The sequence below is a fragment of the Telopea speciosissima genome, chromosome 4 (assembly GCF_018873765.1).
Source record: "Telopea speciosissima isolate NSW1024214 ecotype Mountain lineage chromosome 4, Tspe_v1, whole genome shotgun sequence".
In the NCBI taxonomy this organism is placed as follows: Eukaryota; Viridiplantae; Streptophyta; class Magnoliopsida; order Proteales; family Proteaceae; genus Telopea; species Telopea speciosissima.
Genome location: NC_057919.1, coordinates 31,369,403 through 31,377,828, shown reverse-complemented (window position 1 = coordinate 31,377,828; position 8,426 = coordinate 31,369,403).

Genomic DNA, 8,426 nt, shown 5'->3' with positions numbered 1-8,426 from the left:
CTCAATATCTTGAGAGTGGCATTGTATTGGGTCTGAATCATCTTATGAAAATTTTGAAAACAAGAAAAAACTTCACTTTTGTTGTGCATTAAATAGACCCACGTACTCCTAGAATAACAATCAATAAAAGAAACAAACCAACGATGGCCTTTGAGAGATGGTTTTCGGCTAGGACCCCAAACATCAGAATGAATAAGATTAAAAGGAGAAGAATTTCTTTTATTAGAAATAGAATAAGTAGAACGATGTTGTTTAGCCAAAACACAAGCTTCACAAAAAAAATCGTTTCTATGACATTCTTTAGCTAATGCTGGAAATAAAAGGGACAATGTTCCTCAAGGGTGGCGACCTAGCCTGTTATGCCATTGCTGAAGTTCAGAAGAAACTAACGAGCTTTGATGTATAGGAGAAGCCAAAGGTGGTGGTGAAGTAAGACGCCCATTATCAAGTAGGTACAATCCACCATGCATCTTACCACATCCAATCATTGCCCCTGTTACCAGATCCTGAAACACACAATGAGAAGGAAAAAAAGTTACTTTGCAATTTAAATCACGGGTAAGACTACTGATGGAAAGAAGATTAGTAGTAAATTTAGGAATATGTAAAACAGAGGATAAAGGTAAGGAAGGAGTGCAACTGATAGAGCCCTTCCCAAAGATAGAAGAGAGAGATCTATCAGCCACCCGTACTATATCTTTACCAGATGTAGGAGAGTAACGAGTAAAGAGGCTAGAGGATCCATTCATATGTTCAGTGGCATCGGAGTCTATGATCCAGGGAGAGGAGACTACCGATGCATAATGACCAAAAAAAGAAATACCTGAGTGGGCTAAATGTGAACCTGGAGGAGTGGAAAAACTAGCAGGTGTTGATGTAGTAGAAGCAGCAGAAGCCTGTAACATACGATGGAAAGCCTGAAGTTCATCCTTGGATAGTCCAGTGTCAAAGGAGGAGCAGGAGTGACAGCCTCAGTATGATTAGCTTTGTTTTTCGATTTCCGAGCAGCACGTTTAGCATCAAAGTCGGCTGGTTTGCCATATATCTTCCAACAGGTGGCCTTAGTGTGCCATAATTTTCCACAATGCTCACATTTATCTACTGTTTTTTCAGATCTAGAAGTGTCAACAACCGAAGGAGTAGAACCAGCTCCAGTGTGTAAAGCTGATCGATCAGGAGGTGTAGTGTTAAGTATAGCAGTCCGTCGTCGATCTTCACTATTAACCAAAGCATAGGACTGTTCCAGTGTAGGGAAAGGATCCTTGCCTAGAATCTGAACCCTAATTGGGTTGTATTCCACATTAAGGCCAGCCAAAAATTCATAAACCCTAATTTTGTCAACATGCTTTCTATAGGCAGCAATGTCAGGGGCATTAGTGGGCTGACAATCAGAGTAATGATCAATTTCTTGCCAGCACTTGCGGAGTTCAACATAGTATTGAGGGATGGATAAATCATTCTGCTTGGTGTCATGGATTTTTTTCCTTAATTCATATACCTGAGCATCATTCCCTACCTGTGAATAGAGGTGTCTTTGGCGGCCTTCCATATCTGGGCAGCAGTGTCTAGGAGAAGGAAACCCGGTGCAATTGAAGAATGCATAGAATGAATAAGATAGGACATGACCATAGAGTCATTAGATAACCATTTAGTCAGAGCAGCTCCTTCTTAAGTAGGGATGGGAGTAGTGCCTGTAAGATGTCCTATGTAGCCATGGCCAGCAATCGTAAGGTAAGTGGATCTTGACCACATTAGATAATTTGTCCCATCTAGTTTGGTTGGAGAAGCAAAAGGAAGATACTCTGGTCAAGAAGATCCATCAGAGTCAGCTGAAGTGATGTCAGACATCATGTAAGTGTAGAAGACACGGGTTTTTAAATTCCCACAAATTTAATAGTCAGAATTGGCTCAAACTAGGATCGAATTCCCTGCAGGTGGTGGGGAAATAAGTCCTCAAAAAATCAGCAACTTCTGATGATGGAATAAGAAACCCTAATAGGGCAGGTACCAGAATCGATTAGAACCATAGGTTTTGAAACTGTAGGAGTTCCAGCCGTCAGAATAGGCTGCAACTGAGATCGAGTATCTCCCTTGTAGTGGAGAAGTTACCCTCCAAAAATTGGCCCCTTCTGATGAGCCAATAAGAAGCCCTAAATTTAAAAAAATTTAGGAATAACTGAATGCAAAGCAATAGCAGGTTTGAATCTGATGTAGTTTGGATTCAAAGGTGCAATCTGAAATTAAGTAAGGTGTAGACCAATAAGGGCAGGGATCAATCTCCAAAAATAAAACAGAAATCCAGCTTGAAAAGATCTCCAAGGTTTGGAGGAAACCTGTGGCAGAGTCTGATCACACCTGAGTTTGTATGATCTTCAGTGAGGTGTCATTGAGGGCAGCAGCTAAATCTTCATTGGATCACCTCAAAGTTGCTGCCCTGAATGAGATAGAGAGTCCGAGAGTGGTGGAGAAGAAGGAAACCAGAAGCCGAGAGAGGTGGAGAAGAAAAACCAAAAAAAAATCGAGAAGGCTGTTCTTTAGATCAGAGGTGGCTCTAATACCATGTAAACAACCTTGAATCTGAATGCTTAAGTGATCTAACTTGATCACCCAGCCCCTTTATTTATAATAACAGAATTATAAGTAGTCATAATCAAACTAGGAATGCCACCCTTGCCTATTCCTATTAGGAATTCCTATTCCTACTAGGAATTCCAAATAGAGATCGGCTGAGGGGGGGAAAATACAGAAAAAGAGACACAAAACACAGGACTAAATTACCCCTATTGGGTAAAATTACTTATTTTAACAGGGATAAAGATGCTTCAGCTCTCTCAGCCAGGTTTCTCAACCCTTCAAGTCACATTCAGCACTAGGAAAGGAATCATATTTGCATAACCAATCTTCATTCATTCATAAAATCGTGGGGGGCTTCTAAAAGCCATTACAAATATATAGAGGGCTATGCTTGCACCTCAAGTTAAAAGAAAAAAGAAACTTAACATAATAGACTTGCAAAACATGAAAATAGAAACTACTTTAAATGACTAGGAAGAAAGAAAATAGCAACAAAATAAAATCCTCACTCTCCAAACGGTGCAGCCGAAATATTCATGTGGTCTCCACCAAAGAAATCATTCGGTCAGCACTTGCAATTCAAAATTTGACAACTGAAATTGACATTTATACCCTTCACTTAAAGACTTGAAGTAGCTAATAATTAAAGACTGATCTACCCCATATTCTTCTAGGAATATTCTCACCAAACCAAATCAAGGGGCTGTGACACTGTTCACGTGAACAGTAACGTGAAAATGCTTTGGCCTCTACTTCTTCATGTTTTGATCTACATCAACCCTACTGTAGCTGACTCTATTAGGAGAGTCGGTTGTACATAAAATAAACCCAAAAATGACTACATAATTCAACATCTACCATTGTAGTATATAGTACCAAAAAAAAATGGATTTGGGGGAAAAAAATACTATTACCTTTAAGCTTCAAGCACCAAATCTGCTGTCTAGCAAGGTTGATTGTGTTGGAGAATGCAAGAAAGAGGTGTTAGATGAACTATTTTGCGCAAAAAATATAAATTTTTGGCAAAATAAGCTCCCTGTAGTCGAAACCTACTAAACCAGGACACTTTTTGTCGAAATATGCAAGTTTCGACCGAGTTACGTGAATATAAAGCTGTGGTCCAACTAGGTTTCAGTCGAAACCTGGTCGAAACATGTCAAAACCGACCGAAACATGGTTCATTTTGGTGTCAAATCATGGTTTCATGTTGGAAAGCTGCGAATTGACCGAGATTTAGAACAATGGCTGCAACAACATTGAAGGGAGTGAGTGGCGCTGGAACCCAAACATGTATGCTACCTCCTCTTCCTTCTTTTTTCTTTTTTCTTTTAGATAGTATTGATATCATGGCGTTGGCCACTGCAACTTCTCTTTGTTGGCAGCAATTGTTATGACTGTCACTGCTATTGCTTCTTCTATCTTCTTACTCCTCCCACTCCTTCCATCTTCATCTTCTTCTACTTACTATGTTACTGCTACGGCTGCTATGGCACTGGCACTGGCAGCGGCAGTGTTTCTATTTTTGTTTTCTCCTTATCAGGGGTGGGGGGAGTCAAGTGGCAGGGGTGGGCATGTGCTGTCACTAAAGCGCCTTGGACAACAATGCAACAAGGCATCCTAATACTTAGTAGGAACAGACATGGAGGATAAAGACAAAGCAAAATTGCGAAGTAAAGGTGGAAGATGAGTCACAATAACAAATTGAGAAACAGGGTAAGAAATTTAAGAGTTTGGAGTACAAGTACCTTTACTCCAAAATTGCATGTTTAGTCATTCAGCAATACTATTCTGTTGAGGAGTATAAGGGCAACTAGTTTAATATATCCTTCCATACACAATACAGAAATCAGACATTTCACGTTGGGTATACTCTAGAGCATTATCAAAACGAAAAAACTTTAATTGACACACCAAACTGAGTCTTTATTTCAGAATAAAACTATTTAAAAATAGATAAAACAAATTAGACCGATATTTTAACAAATATAACTATGTCAGACGAGAGTGATCGTCAATGAAGGTAACAAACTAAACAAATCTTGACTGACTCTCGAGTCTTGACACAACCAGAACCCCACACATCAAAGTGAACTAAAGAAAACAAAGAAGAACTACGAAGGGCATCATGAGATGGGAATGTAGGACGGTGATACTTTCCGAGCTCACATGCTTCACACTCTAAACGAGTAATTTTCTTGCAACTGGGAACCATCTGTTGAAGCTTGGAAAGGGACTGAGCAACTCAAGGATTTGTGAATTGACTAACAAACATAAGATTTGAAGGAAAGTCAGGAACAAGGAGTACAGCAGTCAACTAGAGAAAAGAAGGTAAAGAGACAGACCCAAAAGAAGTCACATGAGTGGAGCAGCCATCGGCAAGAATGACCCTAGAAGGATGTACAATCTTCTAAGGTGAAGATATAATGTGAGACTTACCAGTCATATAGGTAGAGGCCCCGGAATCAATTACCCCAAGCAATGGAGAAGTGGTAGAAAACAAGGTGGATGTACATGTACAAGCCAGGGTGGCGGTGGATGAGGAAGCATCAGTGGGAGGCTGGGGGTTCTGGAGAAGATCAAGCATTTGACTGTAATCATTACGAGGTCCAGATCCCGATGGTGGAGGCCGTGGAGCTATGGTTGAGGTTGCAAATTTGGTGTCACCAAAAGACACCTTCACAGAATTACCATCTGACGTAACTATATTACTAATTGTGGAGCCCAGTCTCGTTTGCCATGTTTTGCCCAGCAGGTATCAATAGTATGATTTAACTTTCCACAAAAGGAACATTGTCTAATAGATTGGTCACTCTACTGTCCACCTGTACTACAACCACCACGACCATGTCCTCCCCAAGAGCCACGCCCTCTCCCATAGAAATTAGAGCCTCGGACACGACCAGCAACAAAGGCAGAACTATCTTTAGGAGAGGTATCTTGCCAGGAGGGTGTGACAATACGCTATGACGTGCAAAAGACTCATTAAGAGTAGGTACCTTTTTCTCCAACAAGCAACTAACTCTTAACAAATAGATAGTCAGCGCTGAATCCAGCCAGAAACTTTGCAACATAAAATTCTTTCCGCTGAAGCTGTAACTGTTCCTGGTTAATAGAGTAAGTAGCTGATGAATTTTAAGTTCCTCCCTTATACCTGTGAAAGCATTGAAGTACTCATGCAGGGACTTGTCCCCCTGTTTGAACTTTGAAGGTAAAAGTTTATCATATAACTCATAAAACCTGAGATAAATTCTTTTCTTGAGAGTAAGTGTACTTCAAGTCTTCCCACACTCCTTTGGCAGTATGATGGAACATCACATTAACTGCAACAGCTGGATCCCTGTTGGTCCATAGCCATATAAGGAGGGTATCATTCTCATGCATCCACTCATCATATGCTTTAATCTCAGAAGGTTCTTTGGAATCAGCATATGGATGATCAGATTGAAGGTATTTCAATTTCCCTTTGGTATGGATGTAAACCTTTACTTCCTGAGCCATAACAAGTAATTGGAAACTCCACTGAGTTTGATAGTCGTAATCTGGATATGCACAGTGTCCCAAGTAGGCTTAGGGTCTGCCATCATATACCATACGGCTCAACAAAAGATAAGATTAATTGAAGATGAATCTCCTTGCCTGAAAAGAAGAAAAACCAATTGTATGGAGTAAAACTCCACAAAATATCACGAATATAAGGTGACATGATGTCACTGCAGTCCAAAAATCTGCAAAACTGAACAATAAAACCCAAAATAGAGTGATTCAATAGGACACACTCAGAGAGTCAGACAGCCCACAAAAGGGATCGAGTGGTCTTCAGGAGAGGGGTATCGATTCCCCCAAAAGCCTGGCCTGATCTGCTGGTTATATCAGAAATAGGATCAAAGTTGATTTCCAGAAAAACAGGGTACCTCCTCCACCCCTGTTTTGGGGTTTCATATAGAACACAATATAGTGTTCAGATTTCAGAATTATTTCAAATTTGGGTTGAATGGCCTTACCAAGGAGATGAACAAAATCCCATAATACGAAAGGGAACTCCTCGTTGAATGAAAAATAATTGCAAAATCAATTGCTGCAAAAAAATAGGTTACCGCCAGCTTGAATCTTCAAATTCTGTACAAAAGTCTCCATAGAAGGTGTTGAATTATGTACACCAGAATACTGTGGAGGTATTCTGGTCATTTTACAGTTGTTTTTTATATTCTCTGTAATCCCTAGTTAAGTCAGCAATGCTAGGGGTATTTTGGTCATTAGGTTGTAATCTTTCTCCATTATAAATACAAGGCTTGTTTGATCACATTGATCACTCAAGCAATTACTCTCTAATTCAGATCTGTTAACATGGTATCAGAGCAGTTTTCGGATTAGAGCAGTCTCCTTTCTTCCATTCTCGATTTCCGCTTCTCCTCTCTTCCGTTCTCGAACTCTTCTTCCCCTCTTTCCCCTTTTGTTCTTCATTCTCCCACTAGGGCAGCACTGGTGAGGTGATTTACAGACCCAGTTGCTGCCCTCCATCACCTCTTTCAATGTTCTAGAAAGTTCAGATCGATAGCAACTTGTTCTCTGCCTGCGACTTTTGAAGACTTCAAGGTTTTTGGGACTGATTCACTCTTCTCTTACAAGGGATCTCTCCACATTGTTGAAGCTCGAGAACTGCAGCAGATTCTTATTGGACAAGGTTCTATTTACATCCATACTGTGGCTTCTTTCCTTGATCGATTTTGCTTTCCTATTGGTTTTTTTCAAAACCCTGCAATATCGATCTTGGGGTTTTACTTCTCTGTTGATGCTGGTTTTTGGAAGGGTGGTTCAGCACTACTAAAAGTACACTCAATCCAAGTTTTAACCCATTGCACTGGTTTTTTGATTGCCTTTCACCCAACATCGATCTCACCGAAATCAGGGTTTTTTCCAAAACCCTGAAAAAGTCGATCTAGGGGATTGCCTTATCTATTGCTGCTGGTTTTTGGGGACAACTCTTCCCACATTTAAAGAGGTTTCTCCTCCAATTTCTAGCTCATATCTCATCACTACAGCCCCTCTCTGCGATTTGTGTGTCTCTGCTGCATAATGGGTGACTCTGAAATCTCCTCTGGCACTTCTGTTGCTGATGGGTATGGTAGGAATGATACATGACCTTCTCCCTAATCCTATCAAATTGGATGGGAGTAATTACCTAATATGATCTTGCTCCGCTTACTTTGCCATTGCTGGTCATGGGCTTACTAGCCATATTGATGGTACTCATTATGCCAACCAAGTCAGGGCCCTCTTCGACGGTGGATATCCAATAATGGTATCCTCATGTCTTATTTGATTGGCTCTATGCAATCAGACCTTGCAAGTGGATTTCTTCTTCTTGATACAGCTGCACAGATATGGTCTGCCTGCAAGGAAACTTATGGACAGCTTGGCAATAATGCCCAGGTTTATGAAATCCGGAAGAAAGTCCTTCATATCACTCTGGGGGAATTATCTGTCTCCAAGTACTATGCTACTCTTCGCAGCCTTTGGCAATAGTTGGATCATTTTTCTAATTACCATCCCTCCACTCCTGGTGATATAGCTGCTTATAAGAAGCATGTTGACAATATACGGGTTTATGACTTCTTGGCTGGATTGAATGTGGATTATGATCAGATTCGGGTTCAAGTATTGGGTAACTCTACAATCTTATGCCTTGGTCTCCTTTGAAGAAAACCGTAGGGCTGCTATGCTCCATCCTCCACCTACTGAGAGATCGGCTCTCCAGGCTGCTTCCATGGCCATTCCTATTCCTGTTGGTAACTCCTCTTCTGGTGATTCTACCAAGGGCATTATTACTTGTGAGCACTGTAACAAACCCTACC